Here is an 18575-nt window from a genome sequence, read left to right on the forward strand (position 1 = left end):
TTAGAATGTCAATTTGTTCTCCAATTGTGCGATATAAATTTCGTTAAAAGAATAATAACAGACCACTACAGTATAGTATTGCTCTTATAGTAAAAGATACTCTATCTTTATAAATAAAGATAAATGTGTCAATATTTTCAAATTAAATTCATTACTTTAAAAATACTCAAACCAAAATTAGTTTTACGCAAAAATATATGAATATCTAAATGCTTTTTTACTTCAATTTAATATTTTTAAGGATTTAAAATAGTTACCCGTGACAACGTAGTGCAACGAGGCATGGATTTAAAATAAACACTATATAATTTTTTAACATCATTCTTATAAAATTATATATATTTTTCTAAATTATATTTACAACTATAAAGAGACATAAGTGATAATTAATAATAGATGGAAAGTCTCAAGAAATTAGTTAATATAACGGTCTTTTAGGTTGCATCTATGTTTGTTGGTATATGAATGGACTATAAGAATAAATACGTTTGAATATATGTTGTATGATTTTTTAAGATGATACAGTTATTTTCTGAATTGATAGGATATTTTCTTTTTATTACTTAAAAAAAATAATTTTTATATTATCTCTAATTTATCTAGGGATGGAAAAAAAATCTGTGAACACAGGTATCTGTGGATAAAATCCGTTGCGGGTAGTTACTATTCGCGGATATTTACTACCCGCGGATAGGGGGTATATTAATACCCGCTTCTAAACGGGTTGGGTACGAATAGTATATTACTCGACCTGCGGGTACTCGTTACCTGCAAAAAATAATTTATATATATTTTAATTAAAAATAAAATAAAATTATATTTTAATTTATATTTATTTTAATTTATGTTATATTATAAATATATTTTTTGTAATTTTATTTTAAAATATATAAAATGTTTTTTTTATTTTTTACGGGTATCCGCGAATACCGGCGAATATTAAAATACCTGCGAGTATTTTTTAAATGAATATCCAACAGATAATCGATCGAATTACAGATAAGATTTTATCCAATAAATTGGATTACTAGTATACACTATCCGTCCTCTACTTGACCTGTTGCCATCCTAAATTTATCCTATATGCTTTTATGTGTTGTTACATGGTTACTATGGCTCGGAAATAAGCATGACAAGGATAAATCCAACCCAATTACACCTATCTATCACAGATCATAGATATCAATATACACTCCTGTATTTTTAACAGTATTATCACTTTAATCATTCAACATTCAAATACTACACTTTTAATTATTCAACTTTCCACTTGAATAATTTTAATAGCGTACAAAAGTAAATAATTCAATATTTACACTATTTCAAAGTTAAACCCAAAAACCTTAAATCATTCAAGTATTTTTATAAATTGAGCTACATAATTAATTGGTAATTTTAATCCTAATTAAATCTTTAATAAAAAGTATTTTAATGAAAGTTGAACTTATTACCTCTTATTGCTAAGAAGTTCTAACGAACTCACCTAAAATCCTATATAATCATAAATTAACTTTTATACTATTAATAGAATTTCCACGTTAGTTTATTATACTGAATTTGAAAGTATTATTATTATTATAATATATATATATATATATATATATATATATTTTATTATGGGTCTTACGACAACTGTTTTAATCGAATCAAAACCACGATAGGTTAGTTGGAAAATGATTAGAAATTTACCACTAAACGTGATTTATTCCATAAATTCAGTTTAAATTTACAATGATATGCTTAGTTATATTTCCTATCTTACCAATAAATTTGTTTTTATTTTTAGTTGTTGAAATATTATATTCACTTTTTGTTTTTTTCATCTTTCAAGAACAAAATATTTCATGTATTTAAAATTTTCGCATCTCTATACAACAATATGCTCCAACAAACCGGTTAAAAAAAGGGTTTAATTAATCATTGAAAAACTTGAATATTTGTAATTGAGTTTTTTGGTACATTGAATCCTGAATCTTTACATTTTTCAATTAAAAATCTTTTGTTTCATCTTTCCATCATTTATTTGTTTATAAATATAAGTAATTAACAAAAATATTCACCGAAAAACTTAAGTATAAATCTCTTTCAAATGCATCTTCAAGAGTGATAGCTTTTTCAAATTTTTTCAAAGGCAACTAATAAAACACCATAGTCAAGACAATTACAATGTAAAAGTAGGAAGAATAGAACATGACTTTCAACACTCTATCACTTTAACATTTGTTTTTTGACAATTCCATAAGTAACTTACTATCATGTTTACTTCATTTTTAGACATTATCATTCCAGAATCCATTTTGATTTTGAGTGATTCCAATCTAGCAAAGTGAGGAGGTTGAATTTCCAATGTATCTGGACATATATCCTGTATAATTAGAGAGAAAATTAGAAATTCTTAGCAAAAAGATTCTTTCAACACGGGTAAATATAATAAATGAAAGCAAAAAAAAAATATGTTACCTTTAGCATATTTAGGGTACGAGAACAAATTGTCAACTTTCTTACGTAAGAAAAGATTCGTAACCAATGTACGATGATGGAAGGATCTACATAAATAAGGTTGCTGATTTTCACTTTAGTCAGGAGAGGGAGATCGTAAGTGCAAGAAAGTTTATAGCACGTGGAAAAATGATTACTCTCGAATGTGATCGATTCAAGTTTAGGAACATAAAGCACAATTTGAGGTTCAAAATGTTGCAAATAAAGTATGTTTTTCATATTCAAAACAGAAAGGCTAAGGTTTGATATACAAAGAGTTTTTGTTGAATGGGTAAGCATGGAATGTTCAAGGTGCAAAGCGACCAATGAAGTGCACTCTGAAAAGGGTTCAACGCAACTATTATCATCTCTTGCTGTGAAAACGACATTATACAGAAGCAAGGTTTTCAAAGATGGTAGCGCAAAAGATGGTGGAAGTATCAAAGGGACAAAAGAGGATTTAGAGTAAATGACAAGAAGGGTTAAAGATTTGCAATTGATAACGGGGCAATGGTAACAATTAGGTGTTTTTTTGAACTTCATATCCATGAAGAGTATCAACTCCTGGAGATGGTGTTCTGAAGCGTATTTGATGGCGTTGTTAAGGACTTTTGGTGTAGTGGAATTGAAAACTGTCAAAAACATTTTGTGAAGGGAAATAGAATCATATCGATCAGAGAGAACACGATTGACATATCTGTTGTATTTGCGAATTCCTCCATTGAAGAATTCAAAAGTTAAAGTGGTGAGGCCTTTCCAAAGGTTCTTCCATCGTTTGGATAACACACAAGTTTGAATAGCTTGTCTTGTTGCCAAAAACTCCATTATGTGTTGAAGAACTTCATCTGGTAAATTACTCAGTCTGTCTTCTTCTTCCTTTCTTTCACCTCTTTCACTGCTTTCATTTGTTCTCTTCCTTTTCATCCTTAACTTCTTATGCCTTTTGTTCTTCTTTCAATGAAATGTAGAAAAACTTCAATTCGTACTCTGATAAAACTTTTTTTCTCTATCTGATGACAACTTCCTTTAATAAAATGCAAAACACGAATAATATTGAATGTGCTATGCATATGAATTTGTTTACCTATATATTTAAAACATTTTCAGTGTAGAATAAGTGAAAGATAATATGAAAGATATGATATGAAAATAAGATAAAATAATATATATTTTATTAGATTTAAATAATAGAAAAGTGTTGGACTTATGTTATTTTTTGACGTCTTTAAAATCCATTTAAGATTTCAAACATAATTATTATTTACCTGTTTTAAAAAAAATCTAAAGATAAAAGTTGTAATAATTTCAAGTTTTAAAAATAGAAAAATTAAGGAAAAAATATTTCATAAAGAGTACGTAAAAAATTCTGCCATCTTTATACCAAATAACATGTTTCGTTATCGTATCTCACTTGACACAATCAAATAAAACTGTTATATAAAATTCAGATGATAAAAATTAGTATAACTTTTTAAAAGAAAAGTTTAACTCATTTACTTCTCTTTTACTGATTATAAATTCTAACCGGATTATATAAAATTCTAATAAATTCTTTTTCTTAGAATGACAGTTTGTTCTCCAATTGTGCGATATAAATTTCATTAAAAGAATAATAACACAGAACTACAGTATCGTAAATATTTTGCATCAATTAAAAATAGTATTATATATATATATATATATAATATAATAAAATAGATTTTAATAATTTTCACGAATCATTATTATGATTCATTATTGAAATGATAAGAATAATGATTATAAAGTATATTGTTCTTCTAGTAAAAGATACTCTTTATCTTTATAAATAAAGATAAATGACTCAATATTTTCAAACTAACTTTGTTGATTTAAAAATACTGAAACTAAAATTAGTTTTACGAAAAAATAAATGTATATCCTAATGATTATATACTTCAATTTAATATATTTAAGGACAACTGTTTTTATGAAAATGATTTTTTCCTTAAATTAGTTACCCGTGACAACTGTTTTTATCGTAATTCGCCGAGGAGTATTTGAGCATTATGTTACCGAGATATCGAGCGTTTATCTTCTCACAAATGACTAAATGGTTCTTGATGAATGTTATTGAAAGAAAAATTCACTTTCAAAACTTCTAAAAAAATATAAAAGCTTTAAGTAAGTATACATCTAAATCTTAAATTCTAATAATAATATGGTGGATTATTTTTAAATGACATATATTTATAAAAATATATTACCTTAATATATGATATTAAGAAATATATAAAATATAATCAAAACTATCCACGTTGAATTATATATTCAGACCCGCAAATATATTTCCAAATATTATTAATTACTTTAATTAATTATCAGGAAAAATAATCGATTGGATAACGATATTGTTAATTTGTTATTTGACTTACAAAAATAAAATATCTATTATTCGTTTACTATTTGTGTGGATATTTATTTAGAAAATATTGATAAATATTTTAAAATCTATGTATTTGTTAATACATGCTAATATTAAAAAAACATATTTTATCGATTTTTAAAATAAAATTATAAAAAATATAAAATATAATACAAATTAAATAGATATAAATTAAAATTTAATATTAATTAAATCTAATATGATAAAATCTAAATTAATTTCAATTTTAATTAAATTTAACTCAATAAAATGTTTATTTTTTTATTTTTTTGGGTAATGGTTATTCAGATAGTATAATACTTACATCAAATCCATTTATAAGTTGATATTAAAATACTTACTATCCGCACATAATAAATACTCTTGAATACTAATTGGAGATTTTATTTACCGATACCGCATACACAAATGTTTTTGTCATCTCTACTAATAACCTTAACTGAGTCTTGTTGAGGTGTATTCTAACATATTTGTTAAACTAGATTATATGAAATAAATGAAAAATGATATTTTAACACTCAAACCTTTTACATCCATTTGACAGTATAATTTCTTACTTCTTACTCATTTCTTTCTTAAAGAAATAAAAATTTACTCTTTTATAATTATTCTATATTTATGTGTCAAATGAATATAAAAATCCTTATTTTAAATAAATTATATTACTTAAATATAATTGAAATTATCTTTAAAATATTAAATAATCACTGTATTATGGTAAATATTTTTAAAATATTATATCATGTCATCCACGGAAAAAAACATAATATTTACTTAATAACACTTTCGACCAACACGAAATATAGACTAAATAAAAGGTGTTTTCACCCTCCATTCCCAATTTCCACGTATCTCCTTTAATTAATAAAGTGATTGTGGATTAATTTCTTTTTTTAAGAATTCTCTGCATTGATTGAATGAAGCATTGAAAGCGTTGAATATATACTTGCAAGACTTGCACTCCCAATTTATTTATTCTCTTGTTTAATTAAATGTGGTCTTTTGCACCCCATTTATTTCAAATATGAACCCAAGAACACTTAATCATTCTCATATTTTTAAATTGAGCTACATAACCAATTGATAGTTTTAATCCTTATTAAATTTTTGATAAGAAGTATTTTAATGAAAGTTGAACCTATTACTTCTTTTGCCAAGAGGTTCTAACGAACTCACCTACAATCCTATTTAATCATAAATTAACTTTTATAATATTAATAGAATTTCTCCCATTAGTTTATTATACTGAATTTGAAATTTTTATTATTTTATTATTATAATATGTGTATGTATATTTTTGTAATTGAGTTTTTTTATTGAACTTCTTTTTTACATTGAGTCCTGAATCCTTACATTTTTCAATTAAATATCTTTTCGTTTGATTTTTCAATCATTTGTTTATAAATATAAATAATTTACAAAAAAATTCACCGAGAAACTTAAGTACAAATTTCTTTCAAATGCATTATTCAAGAATAACAGTTTCTTGAAATTTATCATCTTTCAAAGACAAGTAACAAAATACCATAGTCAAGACAATTACAATGTAAAAATACAAAGAAAGCATAAGGAGGAATCGAACATGACTTTCAGCACTCTATTACCTTAACATTTTTTGTTTGACAATTCAATACAAAGTAACTCACTACCATGTTTAATGCATTTTTAGACATCATCATTCCATATCTCATTTTGATTTTCAATGTTTCCAATCTAGCAAAGCGAGGAGGTTGAATTTCCAATGTCTCCAGACATAATTCCTGTATGATTAGAGAGAAAAATAGAAATTCTTAGCAGAAAGATTCTTTCAACATTCATAAAGATAATAATGAAAGAAAAAAATATGTTACCTTTAGAATATTTAGGGTAAAGGAGCAAATTGTCAACGTTCTTACGTAAGAAAATGTTTGTAACCAATGTACGATGATGGAAGGATCTACATAAATATTGTTGTTGATTTTCACTTCGGTGAGGAAAGGGAGATCGTAAGTGCAAGAAAGTTTAGAGTCCATGGAAAAATGATTACCATCGAATGTGATCGATTCGAGTTTAGGAACAGAAAGCACAATTTTAGTTTCCAAATGTTGCAAATAAAGTACGTCTTTCATATTCAAAACAGAAAGGCTAGGGTTTGATATACAAAGAGTTTTAGTTGAATGGGTAAGCATGAATTGTTCAAGGTGCAAAGCGATCAACGAAGTGCACTCTGAGAAGGGTTCAGCGCAGCTATTATCATCCCTTGCTGTGAAATGGACATTAGAGAGAAACAAGGTTTTCAAAGATGGTGTCGCAAAAGATGGTGGAAGTCTCAAAAAGACAGAAGAGGGATTGGAGTAAATGACAAGAAGGGTTAAAGATTTGCAATTGATAACCGGGGGACTGTAAGAAATGGGTCTTTCTTTGAACATGATATCCATGAAGAGTGTCAACTCATGGACATGGTGTTCTGAAGCGTATTTGATGGCGTTTTTAAGGACTTTTGGTGTAGTGGAATTGAAAACTGTCAAAAACATTTTGTGAAGGGAAATAGAATCATATCGATTAGAGAGAACACGATTGACATATCTGTTGTATTTGCGAATTCCTCCATTGAAGAATTCGAAAGTTAGAGTGGTGAGGCCTTTCCAAAGGTTCTTCCATCGTTTGGATAACACACAAGTTTGAATAGCTTGTCTTGTTGGCAAAAACTCCATTATGTGTTGAAGAACTTCATCTGGTAAATTACTCAGTCTGTCTTCTTCTTCCTTTCTTTCATCACGTAAATCACTCAATCGTCTATCTTCTTCTTTCTTTCTTTTACCTTTTTCACCATTTTCACGTGTTCTCTTCCTCTTCATCCTCAACTTCTTATGCCTTTTGTTCTTCTTCCAATGAAATGTAAAAAAGCTTTGAATCGTACACTCTGGTGAAGCTTTTTTTCTCTACCTGGTGACAACTTCCTTCAATGAAGTGCAGAACACGGATAATATTGAATGTGCTATGCATATGAACTTGTTTACGTATATACATATATTTAAAGCTTTTTCAGAGTAAAATGAGTAAAAGATAAGATGACATATATGATATGAAAATAAAATAAAACAATATATATTTCATTAGATTTAGATAATATATTTTAAAATTCGAGATCTTTAAAACCTTTTAAGAATTTAAACAATTATTATTTACCTGTTTTAAAAAAAAATGCTGAAGATAAAAGTTGTAATAATTTCAAGTTTTAAAAATAAAAAATGAAGGAAAAATTATTTCATAAGGAGTACGTAAAAAATTCTGCCATCTCTATATCAAATAACATGTTTCGTTATCATATCTCACTTGACACAATCAAATAAAACTGTGTTATATAAAATTCAGATGATAAAAATTAGTATAATTTTTTAAAAGAACAGTTTAACTCGTTTACTTCTCTTTTACTGATTATAAATTCTAACCGGATTATATAAAATATTCTAACAAATTCTTTTTCTTAGAATGAAATTTTTTTCTCCAATTGTGCGATATAAATTTCATTAAAAGTAACACACCACTACAGTGTCATAGATATTTTACATCAATTACAAATAAAATTATATATATATATATATATATATATATATATATATATATATATATATATACATATATAATAAAGTAGATTTTAGTAATTTTCACGAATCATTATCTTTATGATTTATTATTTAAATGATAAGAATAATGATTATAAAGTATTGCTCTTCTAGTAAACAATACTCTATATCTTTATAAATAAAGATAAATGACTCAATATTTTCAAACTAACTTCGTTAATTTAAAAATACTGAAACCAAAGTTAGTTTTACGCAAGAATATACTAATATGTAAATGATTATTTACTTCAATTTAATATTTTTAAGGACAACTGTTTTTATCAAATGATTTTTTACTTCAATTAGTTGACAACTGTTTATATCGTAATTCGCCGAGGAGTCTTAGAGTGATATATTACTGAAATTTGAAATTTGGAGCGTTGTACCTTAGGAGTATTTGAGCATTATGTATACTTACTTAAAATATAAAAGTTTAAGTATACATCTAAATCTTAAATTCTAATATGGTGGATTATTCTTTAAATGACATATATTTATAAAAATTAATTATCTTAATATATGATATTAAGAAATATATATAAAAATATATATTCAGACCCGAAAATATATTTCCAAATATTATTAATTACTTTAGATTAATGATTATGAAAGATAATGGATTGGATAACGATATTGTTAATTTGTTATTTGATTTTAAAAAAAAAATATCTATTAATCGTTTATTATTTGTGTGGATACTTATTTAAAAAATATTCATAAATATTTTAAAATCCACACAGATTTATTAATACCAGCTAATATTAAAAAAACATATTTTATAGATTTTTAAAATATAAAATATAATACAAAAGAAATAAATATAAATTAAAGTTTAATATTATAAAATATAAATTAATTTTAACTTTTATTAAATTTAACTTAATAAAATATTTTTTTTATATATGGTGGATAGTGGATATTTGTGGATATGGATAGTATAATATCTATACCCAATCTGTTTATAAATTGATATTAAAATACTAATCATCCACACGTAATAAATACTCGTGAATACCAATTGAGGATTTTATTTGTGGATACTGACATGAATATTTTTCTCATCCCTACTAATAACCTTAAATGATTCTTGATGAAGTATACTCTAACATATTTGTTAAACTAGATTATATTAAACAAATGAAAAATGATATTTTAACACTCAAATCTTTTACATTCATTTGACACTGTTATTTCTTACTTCTTACTCATTTCTTTCTTAAAGAAATATAAAAATTTATTCTTTTATAATTATTTTATCTTTATGTGTCAAATGAATATGAAAATCCTTACTTTAAATAAATTATGTTATTTAAATATAATTAAAATTATATCTTTAAAATATTAAATAATCAATATATTATGGTAAGTACTTTTAAGATATTATATCACGATATTCACGAAAAAAATATAATATTTACCTAATAGGAGTTTCGACCAACACGGAATATAGACTAAATAAAGGGTGTTTTATCCTATACGTCTAAAGTTTCATCCTGTATTTCCAATTTCTACAAATCTCTTTTAACTAATGAAATGATTGTGCATGCTACTTCCTGTAGACTTGTTTTCTAACTTCTTCACGACTGCAGCTATGAAGATGGAAACACAACTTTAAGGAAGATATCTTCAGCTTCAAATTTCATTTGGTCAGATTCTCCTCTGGAGATCCTTGGTTCAGTCACTTCTATAACCTTTACTGATGCAGCTGATAAACCAATCAAGGATCATGATCTAACAACTCAAGAGGTATTTTGTTTAAATTATCTGAGATGTGATTATGCATTTTTTGTATTCAGTGGAGAATCAGACGAAATTAATATAGTTAATTTTAATGCGGTTGTTTTTCAGGTCAAATCTCTATGCGATGATTTAAGGGTTTTGGGGAAGCAAGATTTCAAGCATCTTCTAAAGTAACTTCCTGATTTGAATATCACTCTGATATTTGATTGATTTTATAAAAATGGTTCAATACTATTCTTCCTGTTATGTATGGTGATTTGATACTGTTTTTTGTCACATGTAGGTGGAGGATTCACATTAGAAAAGCTCTTTCACCAACTCAGAAGCATGATCCTCCTACCACTAAATATGTTACCTTAAGCATATTTAGGGTACAAGAACAAATCGTCAACATTCTTACGTTAGAGAAGATCCGTAACCAATGTACGATGATGGAAGGATCTACATAAACACGGTTGCTGATTTTCACCTCTGGTCAGGAGAGAGAGATCACAAGTGCAAGAGAATCTATAGTGCATGGAAAAACGATCATTCTCGAGTGTGATCGATTTGAGTTTAGGAACAGAAAGCACAATTTTAGGTTCAAAATAGTCCCAATAAAGTATGTTTTTCATATTCAAAACAGGAAGGCTGGGGTTTAATATACAAATAGTTTTTGTTAAATGGGTATGCATGGAACGTTCAAGGACCAAAGATATCAACGAAGTGCACTCTGAGAAGGGTTCAGCACAGTTATTATCATCTCTTGCTGTGAAAACGACATTGAAGAGAAGCAAGGTTTTCAAAGTTGGTATCGCAAAAGATGGTGGAAGTATCAAAGGGAAAGAGGAATTGGAGTAAACGACAAGAAGGGTTAAAGATTTGCAATTGATAACGAGGGGAATGAAAGAATTGGGTGTTTGTTTGAACTCAATAATTAAGAGTTGCAACTTCTGGAGATGGTGTTCTGAGGCGTATATGATGGCGTTGTTGAGGACTTTAGTGGAATTATAAATTGTCAAAAACATTTTGTGAATGGAAATAAAATCATCTCGATTAGAGAGAACATGATTGACTAGATATCTGTTGTAATTGCGAATTCCTCCATTCATGAATAGGAAAGTTAAAGTGGTGAGACATTTTCAAAGGTTCTTCTATTGTTTGGATAACACACAAGTTTGAATAGTTAGTGTTTTTGGCAAAAACTCCATTATGTGTTGAAGAACTTCATCTGGTAAATCACTGTGAGTCTGTCTTCTTTTCCCTTTCTTTCATTAGGTAAATCACTTAGTCTATCTTCTTCTTCCTTTCTTTCACCTCTTTCTCCACTTTCACTTGTTCTTTTCCTCTTCATTCTCAACTTCTGATGCCTTTTGTTATTCTTTCAATGAATGCAGAAAAGCTTTGAATCATATACTCTGATTAAGTTTTTTTTCTCTATCTGATGACAACTTCCTTCAACCAGTGCAGAACACGAAAAGTTGTGTATTCTAATAATGTGTTATGCATTATATACCTATATATATTTATATGTTTAAAGCTTTTTGAGGGATAGAATGAGTGAAAGATAAAATATAAAAGATATCATATGAAAATAAGATAAGATAAAGCAATATATATTTCATTAGAAAATTTAGATAATCGAAAAGTATTAATTAACTAGAGCTTGTAAGGTTACTTTAAAATTTAAGATCTTTAAAATCCATTTAAGAATTAAAAAATTATTATTATTTACCTATTTTTAAAAAATGATAAAAATAAAAGTTGTAATTTCATGTTTTGAAAATAGAAAAAATAAGGAAAAAGTATTTCATAAGGGTTACATAAAAAAAATCTTTTAACTTTATACCAAATAAGTTATTTGATATAAAAATGAAAGATTTGAAACATGTTTCGTTATCATATCTCACTTGACACAANAAAATAAAACTGTGCTATATATATAAATTTCAGATGATTAAAATTAGTATAATTTTTTAAAAGAAAAGTTTAACTCATTTACTTCTCTTTTTTACTGATTATAAATTCTAACCGGATTATATAAAATTCTAATAAATTCTTTCTTTTTAGAATGTCAATTTATTCTCCAATTGTGCGATATAAATTTCGTTAAAAGAATAATAACAGACCACTACAGGATAGTATTGCTCTTCTAGTAAAAGATAGATACTCTATCTTTATAAATAAAGATAAATGAGTCAATATTTTCAAACTAAATTCATTAGTTGAAAATCGGAAGACATGAGAAAAATTCACTTTCAAAACTTTAAAAAAATAATGATATTAAGACAACATTTTTTTGACAACATTTGAAGTGTTAATATGTGATTGGTCAAAAATTACTCCACAATCAATAATAATAATAATCATAAACACTATTGTGGAGTAATTTTTTACCAATCACATATTGACACGTAATCAATGCTCAAATGTTGTTAAAAAAATATTATCTAAATATCATTATCCAAAATAAAATCACATTGATCGAGTCAGAATGAAATTTAACTGTTTTTTATATATTTTTTAAAATTTCAAAATTTTATTACAAAATAAATAAAAACTATTTACAATAAAATTATAATAATAATAATTTTATTATTTTTTATTATCATAAAAAAAATTGTGAATACACATGTGTAGTTGCACTTATATCATATAAGGAATATGTAGTGGTTCTTCTTTTAATTAAACAATTTTATTCTTTGATATATAAAAAAGAATTTAGATATTTAATAAATTAGTCATTGAACATTTTTTAAATAACTAAGTACTTTTTCCTTTTTAAAATAAACACTATATAATTTTTTAACATCAATTCTTATAAAATTATATATATTTTTCTAAATTATATTTACAACTATAAAGAGACATAACAGATTGGTAGTTTTAATCCTTATTATCTTTGATAAAAAAGTATTTTAATGAAAGTTGAACCTATTACCTCTTTTTCCTAAGAAATTCTAACGAACTCACCTACAATCCTATTTAATCATAAATTAACTTTTATAATATTAATGGAATTTCCCCATTAGTTTATTATACTGAATTTGAAATTATTATTATTATTATTATTATTATTATTATTATTATTATTATTATTATATATGTATATATATTTTATGAGTCTTAGGACGACTTTAATCGAATCAAAACTACGGTAAGTTAGTTAGAAAATGATTAGAAAATTACCACTAAATAGGATTTATTCCACAAATTCAGATTTCAAATTCACAATCATATGCTTAGTTATATTTCCTATCTTACCAATAAATTTGTTTCTATTTTTAGTTGTTCAAATATTACATTCACTTTTTCTTTTCTGCATCTTTCAAGAACATAATATTTCATGTATTTAAAATTTTCTTATTTATATACAACATAGGCTCCAACAAACAGGCTAAAAAAAAGGTTTAATTAATTCTCGAAAAACTTGAATATTTGTAATTGAGTTTTTTTATTAAAGTTTTTTGGTACATTGAATCCTGAATCTTTATATTTTTCAATTAAAAATCTTTTGTTTGATCTTTCCATCATTTATTTGTTTATAAATATAAGTAATTTAAAAAAAAAATTGCACCGAAAAACTTAAGTACAAATCTCTTTCAAATGCATTCTACAAGAGTGATAATTTCTTAAAATTTATCATCTTTCAAAAACAAGCAACAAAACACCATACTCAAGACAATTACAATGTAAAACTACAAAGAAAGGCATAAGGAGGACATGGACATGACTTTCAGCACTCTATCACCTTAACATTTGATTTTTGACAATTCCATAAGTAATTTACTATCATGTTTAATTCATTTTTAGATATTATCATTCCATAATGCATTTTGATTTTGAGTGATTCCAATCTAGCAAAGTGAGGAGGTTGAATTTTCAATGTATCTGGACATATATCCTGTATAATTAGAGAGAAAATTAGAAATTCTTAGCAGAAAGATTCTTTCAACATTGATAAAGATAATAATGAAAACAAAAAAATGTTACCTGTAGCATATTTAGGGTACGAGAACAAATTGTCAACGTTCTTACATTAGAGAAGATCTGTAACCAATGTACGATGATGGAAGGATCTACATAAATACGATTGTTGATTTTCACTTCGGTCAGGAGAGGGAGATCGTAAGTGCAAGAAAGTTTATAACACGTGGAAAAATGATTACTCTCTAATGTGATCGATTCGAGTTTAGGAACAGAAAGCACAATTTTATGTTCAAAATGTTGCAAATAAAGTATGTTTTTCATATTCAAAACAGAAAGATTAGGGTTTGATATACAAAGAGTTTTTGTTGAATGGGTAAGCATGGAACTTTCAAGGTGCAAAGCGATCAACGAAGTGCACTCTGAGAAAGGTTCAGCGCAGCTATTATCATCTCTTGCTGTGAAAACGACATTGTAGAGAAGCAAGGTTTTCAAAGATGGTAATGCAAAAGATGTTGGAAGTATCAAAGGGAGAGAAGAGGAATTAGAGTAAATGACAAGAAGGGTTAAAGATTTGCAGTTGATAACGAGGGGACTGAAAGAATTGGGTCTTTGTTTGAACTTCATATCCATGAAGAGTGTCAATTCTTGGAGATGATGTTCTGAAGCGTATTTGATGGCGTTGTTAAGGACTTTTGGTGTAGTGGAATTGAAAACTGTCAAAAACATTTTGTGAAGGGAAATAGAATCATCTCGATTAGAGAGAACATGATTGACATATCTGTTGTATTTGCGAATTCCTCCATTGAAGAATTCGAAGGTTAGAGTGGTGAGGCCTTTCCAAAGGTTCTTCCATCGTTTGGATAACACATAAGTTTGAATAGTTTGTCTTGTTGGCAAAAACTCCATTATGTGTTGAAGAACTTCATCTGGTAATTTACTCAGTCTGTCTTCTTCTTCCTTTCTTTCATCAGGTAAATCACTCGATCGTTTATCTTCTTCATCCTTTCTTTCACCATTTTCACTTGTTCTTTTCCTCTTCATTCTCAACTTTATGCCCTTTGTTCTTCTTTCAATGAAATGCAGAAAAGTTTTGAATCGTACACTATGATGATGCTTTATCTCTATCTGATGACAACTTCCTTCAACAAAGTACAGAAAACGAATAATATTAAATATTCTATATATACGAATTTGTTTACATATATATATATATTTAAAGCTTTTTTAGGATAGAATAAGTAAAAGATAATGTGAAAGATATGATATAAAGATAAGATAAAACAATATATATTTCATTATATTTAGATAATTGAAAAGTGTCAATTTACTTATGTTATTTTAAAATTTGAGATCTTTAAAATCCTTTTAAGATTTTAAACATAATTATTATTTACATGTTTTAAAAAAAATCTAAAGATAAAACTTGTAATAATTACAAGTTTTAAAAATAGAAAAATTAAGGAAAAAATATTTCATAAAGAGTACGTAAAAAATTCTGCCATCTTTATATCAAATAACATGTTTCGTTATCATATCTCACTTGACACAATCAAATAAAACTGTGTTATATAAAATTCAGATGATAAAAATTAGTATAATTTTTTTAAAAGAACAGTTTATGTTTAAGTCATTTTTACTCCTTTTTTACTGATTATAAATTCTAACCGGATTATATAAAATTCTAACAAATTCTTTTTCTTAGAATGACAATTTGTTATCCAATTGTGCGATATAAATTTCATTAAAAGAATAATAACACAACACTACAGTATCATAAATATTTTACATCAATTAAAAATAATATTATGTATATATATAATAAAGTTGATTTTAATAATTTTCACGAATCATTATCTTTATGATTCATTATATTTAAATGATAAGAATAATGATTATAAAGTATTGCTCTTCTAGTAAAAGATACTCTATATCTTTATAAATAAAGATAAATGACTCAATATTTTCTAACTAACTTCGTTAATTTAAAAATAGCGAAACTAAAATTAGTTTTACGCAAAAATATATGAATATCTAAATGATTATTTACTTCCATTTAATATTTTTAAGGACAACCGTTTTTATCAAAATGATTTTTTACTTCAATTAGTTACTCGTGACAACTGTTTTTATCGTAATTCGCCGAGAGTGATATATTACTGAAATTTGAAATTTGGAGCGTTGATTTTCTACCATGTGACAAGATGCTAAACAGTATTTGAGCATTAAATGGTTCTTGATGAATGTTATTGAAAGAAAAATTCACTTTCAAAATTTAAAAAAAAAAAATTCCATGGATGAAAGTTTAATCAGCTTAAAAATATAAAAGTTTAAGTAAATATACATCCTAAATCTTAAATTCTAATAATAATATGATGGATTATGACATATATTTATAAAAATATATTATCTTAATATATGATATTAAGAAATATAAAAAATATAATCAAAACTATCCACATTGAATTATATACAGACCCGCAAATATATTTTCAAATATTATTAATTACTTTAGATTAATGATTAGGAAAGATAATGATTGATAACGATGTTGTTAATTTGTTATTTCACTTACAAAAATAAAATTATCTATTATTCGTTTATTATTTGTGTGATACGTATTTAAAAAATATTTATAAATATTTTAAAACACATACGTATTTGTTAATACTGTTAATCCATTAAGTAATCAATTGATAATAAATCGAGTCGAGCTATATTATGGTAAATAATCAATATATTATGGTAAATATTTTTAAGTTATTATATAATATGATATCTAATAAAACATAATATTTACCTAATAGCACTTTCGACCCAGCACGAAATATATATATATATATATATATATATATATATATATATATATATATATATATATATATATATATAGAGGTATACAAATTCGTATGCATAACACATTCAATATCAGAGTATACAACGTGCAGATAGCACTTGGTTGAAGGAAGTTATGATGAGATAGAGAGAAAAAAAAGTTTCATCAAAAGTGTAGGATTGAAAGCTTTTCTGCATTTCATTGGAAGAAGAACAAAAGGCATAAGAAGTTGAGAATGAAGAGAAAGAGAACAAGTGAAAGCAATGAAAAAAAGGAAGAAGAAGAAGATAGACTGAGTGATTTACCAGATGAAGTTCTTCAACATATAATGGAGTTTTTGCCAACAACATACGCTATTAAAAAACTTGTGTGTTATCCAAACGATGGAAGAACCTTTGGAAAGGCCTCACCACTTTAAATTTTGAATTCTTCAATGGAGAAATTCACAAATACAACAGATATGTCAATCATGTTCTCTCTAATCGATATGATTCTATTTCCCTTCACAAAATGTATTTGAGAGTTTTCAATTCTACTACACCAAAAGTCCTTAACAACGCCATCAAATACGCTTCAGAACACCATCTCCAGACACTGTGCTTGGATATCAAGCTCAAACAAATACCCAAATCTTTCATTCCCCTCCTTATCAATTGCAAATCTTTAACCGTTCTTGTCATTTACTCCAATTCCTCTTCTGTGACACTTCCACCATCTCTTTCGCTACCATCTTTGAAAACCTTGTATCTCTACAATGTCACTTTCACATCAAGAGATGGTAATAACTGCGCTGAACCCTTCTCAGAGTGCACTTCGTTGATCTCTTTGAAAATTGAAGGTTCCATGCATACCCATTCAACACAAACTCTTTGTATATCAAACCCTAGCCTTTCTGTTTTGAATATGAAAAACATACTTTATTGGCACGATTTTGAACCTAAAATTGTGCTTTCTATTCCTAAACTCCAATCGATCACACTCGAGAATAGTGATTTTTTCAACTGCTATAAATTGTCTCGCACTTGCGATCTTCCTCTCCTGACCGAAGTGAAAATCAACACCCGTGTTTACATAAATTCCAGAAGCATACAATGGTTAAGTATCTTCTCTATCATAATAACGTTGACAATTTGTTCTCGTACCCTAGATATGCTAAAGGTACCATATTTTTTTGTTTTCATTATTATCTTTATCAATGTTGAAAGAATCTTTCTGCTAAGAATTTCTAATTTTCTTTCTAAGGAAATATTTCTGGAGACAATGGAAATTCCACCTCCTCGCTTTGCTAGATTGGAAACATGGAAAATCAAAATGCAATCTGGAATGATGATGTCTAAAAATGAATCAAACATGGTAGTGAGTTATACTTAGTATGGAATTGTCAAACAGAAAATGTTAAGGTGATGGAGTGCTGAAAGGCATGTCCTTTCCTCCTTGTGCTTTCTTTGTAGTTTTACATTGTAATTGTCTTGACTATAGTATTTTGTTGCTTGCCTTTGAAAGATGATAAATTTCAAGATTTGAAAGAAAATTGTACTTAATTTTTTCGGTGCAATTTTTTTGTGAATTATTTATATTTATAAACAAATAAATGATGGAAAGATCA

At 26.4% G+C, this 18575-nt stretch overlaps 1 long non-coding RNA gene across 1 annotated transcript; it reads left to right on the forward strand.

Annotated features, from left to right (window-relative positions):
• Positions 1–10078: 10078 nt before the first annotated feature.
• Positions 10079–10574, forward strand: LOC111242770. The gene is made up of 3 exons (XR_002670082.1): positions 10079–10233; positions 10336–10397; positions 10511–10574. It is a non-coding gene; the product is annotated as an uncharacterized LOC111242770 (long non-coding RNA).
• The last annotated feature ends 8001 nt before the right edge of the window (positions 10575–18575 follow it).

This window comes from Vigna radiata, chromosome 2 (genome assembly GCF_000741045.1).
Source record: "Vigna radiata var. radiata cultivar VC1973A chromosome 2, Vradiata_ver6, whole genome shotgun sequence".
NCBI classification, from domain to species: domain Eukaryota; kingdom Viridiplantae; phylum Streptophyta; class Magnoliopsida; order Fabales; family Fabaceae; genus Vigna; species Vigna radiata.